The 3,672-nt window shown below is 41.5% G+C and overlaps 1 pseudogene; it reads right to left on the reverse strand.

The window, feature by feature from the left end:
* Positions 1–1,088: 1,088 nt before the first annotated feature.
* Positions 1,089–2,332, reverse strand: LOC122033834 (annotated as a pseudogene).
* Between the last annotated feature and the right edge of the window lie 1,340 nt (positions 2,333–3,672).

Genomic DNA, 3,672 nt, shown 5'->3' on the forward strand with positions numbered 1-3,672 from the left:
AAGATAGATAAACCTGATTTGGAACTTGGCTATGATACCAAAGATTATGCGAACCTCGACGAACAATGCCGCGAGACCCAGCAACAATAAAATTGGAACTCAGTTCTGGGATCGTCCAAAGGAGGTTTCGGAGGGATGGAATATTGACCCGTTGATTATAGAGAATCAAGAACCAATATTATGAGAACAATGGAGAATATCGGCCCAATGATTATAACAAAACCAAGAACTGATATTATAAAAGCGCTGAGAATTACAAGTGCTCACCCGTAATCCCTGCAGAGTTGCTGAAGAACAACAAGGAGGAAAACTCTCTCAAAATATAATGTTTGCTACCCTCTTTGATATCTACTCAAGACATTATATAGAACTGAAAATGGTAGTTTCCAAGGCATGGAAAGAGAAGATAATGAATGCAAGTAATGCAAGTTTTCATGCACACTCCCTTTCCAACAAATGGTAGTTTCCAATGCATGGAAAGAGAAGATGATGAATGCAAATCTTTATGCACACTCCCTCTAGCTGTCCTCCAACTTGGGAATTCGTCCAAAATGTAGGTGACATTAAATGACACACCAATTCCAACCAGAATGGTGAATTTTTCCACCATTCTAGTATGGTTTTTGGGTAGGAACATGTTGCATCATGATATTCCAATCTTCCGCAGCTAATTGGCCCATTTTAGGGTCGACTTGTTTGAAGTTGATCATTCGGCATGACATCGACTGTAACTCCATAGCCTGCCCTTCCAAGATACGAGATGTCAATGCTTGTACAACATGTTGAACTTGCTTGACCTTTGTTTTCATTATCAGCTCAGCTGGCACGTGCAAGTCCTCTTCATGCTCCTCGTGGTTAGGGACGTACATCTCGACTTGCAGTCCTATCTCATTGGCTTGGAGTTGATCCGGAGTTGTATCAGAAGATCTATAATTTAGAGAAGTTGCTATCATGCTCATAGGATGAGTAGGCATCAGAAACTGGCCATTGCTTATGACTATACCACTACGAAGAACATTGGTGCCAAAAGAACACCGAATGTTTGTGAGGATGGAAACGGGTGAAGGGTAGGCAATGCTGCTAAACTTTTATTTTGATGAAAAGGAATTCTTCAACTTCTCCCATTCGTTAGGCCCGTTGGGATGAAGATTGACGACGTATTTCACAAACCTTGTGTCTGAGTATGTAAGAATCGTACTCAAAGCTACATTTGAGCGGACAATTTTCCTGTTTCTTCCAGGAGCTATTACCTTTCTTTCTTTGAGCCAAGCATACATAGTAAACCTCAGCTGGATCTTGTCTATATTGTAGCACAAGAATGCTGGAAAGTCAAGAAGTGATTCAATCGAATATCCCATGTGATTCAGAAGAAAGTCAATCTTTTTCTCAATTGTATCTATTGATTGATTAAGAATGGTAGGAACTGCCTTAATCATTTGAGAAATGGTGTTGCAATCTAATCCAGCATTCACTAGGACGACAAGTCGCTCTTTCAGTTGGTCCCCTCTCCCTCAGAATTTGCCCAGTGCTTTAGCCATTTCATCAGAATTCTCTATAAACCCCAGCTTCAACAAGAAATTGGTCTTTTCTTGAAGAAAATGTCCATCCATGTTACGGAAAATGAGAACATCAACCTTCTTTTTTGAAACTAATGTTTCAAACTGACTGGGATCTTCTTTTATAATATCACACAACGTTATCTTGGATATATTTAGGTTTGTCAAAACAACATCAGGTTTCTTACACGAACAAGAACCCAAAATTTGGGTTTGGGAAGACAAAATGCTACCAATATCATCGCTTGACATTCCAATCTCTGCTAAGGAATGCACAGACTGCAACAAGTTTTTCGTGAAGTTCCCAGCTAGGATTTGTGGCTACTGCACAAATAAAACTAATATGTTGGACTTTCTCCTTGCTTTAACAGGATTGCAACTACAATGTATATTTTCTTTCCAGAATCATCAAAAACAAAATTTGGGTTGTTTCTAACCAGAGAAGACAATTCATTCTTATCACAACCAATTCCATCAAGAAAATTCAACACACCAAGAATCCATTTCCAAATATAAAAACTCTTGTCTAACAAGCATCCTCGGATCCAATCCAGCTCAATACCTAGGCTCTTCAATTTCCCAAGAACCTTATGAAAGTTTGCACTTACACCACCAACTAAAAGTGAAGGATAGTGTGTAACAAGCTTGATAATGGTAGGTTTGCTGAGCCCAAGTGCTTCATAAGCACAAAGCTTTGAGTACAAAACACCAAAATCATACCTGAACATTTCAGTCCCTTCTTGGTACTGTTAGATTATTCTTGATTGAGCCCACATTATTTATGGGTGTTTTCTAAACATGGGTTGGGCCCAAGTCTGGATGAGATAAACATGGTAAGCCCAATAAAGTTGTAATCTGTTATACATGGGCTAGTGTGCACCTATTAACAATGTGGGTTGACGGTTTTTAGTGTGGACCTAATTAGCAAATTCAGCCTTTTATGGAAGGACCCAATGTGACTAAGATTTTCTTATATATAGAGGCTAGGCCCCCTCTCTTCCCACAATCATCAGGCAGTTTTTCATAAAATTCTGTCATACAGTAGTGGGTGCAGAGAGGAAGACCAACTGTAAGAAGCCTTGTTCGAGATTAATCGCCACTTCAAAGAGATTTGTGAAACCATGGAACAAACAGGTAAGTTTTCACATTCAGTTTTGTTTCCTGTTAAGTTTCTATTTTCGCATATAACCTAGGTCAATATTATGATCTGTTTTGAAAATAACATTTGGTATCAGAGCCTAATATATGTGGATTAGGGACTTATTGTGTGCTTTGAACTTGTTAAACTCGATTATGAGTTGTTAAATCTGAATCTTGCATGATTTAATCTGAACAATAGATGACTTCTTTTCAGAAAATTAATAAGGACTTTTGTTCCTCTTTGAACAATGAATGTTTTGATATAAAGATTGTAACCTAACTCTATTCATAGAAAAAGTGTAAAATACCGAAAATAGGCGAATATTAAAAAGGGAATTTTCCGAAATTTTTGGATATTTTTCGGGAATTTTTCGGAGCTCGTACGGACGAGTTAACGGGGATAAAAATAGGGCCCAGAAAAGCCTGTTTAGGCTACCCCATTTAAGTGAGGAAAAGTTGATTTTTCCTTTTCCTTTTTAAATTCTTTTTCTTTATCTCCCTCGCCGAAAACCCCTCTCCCTCGCGAGCCGAAACCTTCTTCCCTTGCCCTAACCGGCGCCGACGCCTCTCTTCTCCTATCTCTTCTTCTCCTCTGCCGACGTCGACCTCCTTCCCCTGTTCCCTAGCCGCCGGCGACGCACGGAGCAGCGCCGACAGCCGATGCCCTTTCTGCCGTGAGATTTTTGATCACTGGCCGCTGGCTCTCGGTCCCCGATCGCGACCTCGCCGGCCTTTCCTTCTCCTTTTCTTCGAGCGCCGGCCACCAGGTCCACCGGGCTCTAATCGCGTCGCTGTCACTCCGACCCGACGCCGAGCCTAAGCACCGACGCGCTCTCCGACAGCCACCTCTCGCCACCACCGAACCTCCTCCTCTGCCGTGCCCTAGGTTTGAGCTCACCGCCGGCCTTGCCTCCTTTTTCTCGGAGACGCCCTGTTCACGGCAGAAGCAAGCCCTAGATGAGCCTGCCGATCTTCG

Source organism: Zingiber officinale, chromosome 11B, assembly GCF_018446385.1.
Source record: "Zingiber officinale cultivar Zhangliang chromosome 11B, Zo_v1.1, whole genome shotgun sequence".
NCBI lineage: Eukaryota > Viridiplantae > Streptophyta > Magnoliopsida > Zingiberales > Zingiberaceae > Zingiber > Zingiber officinale.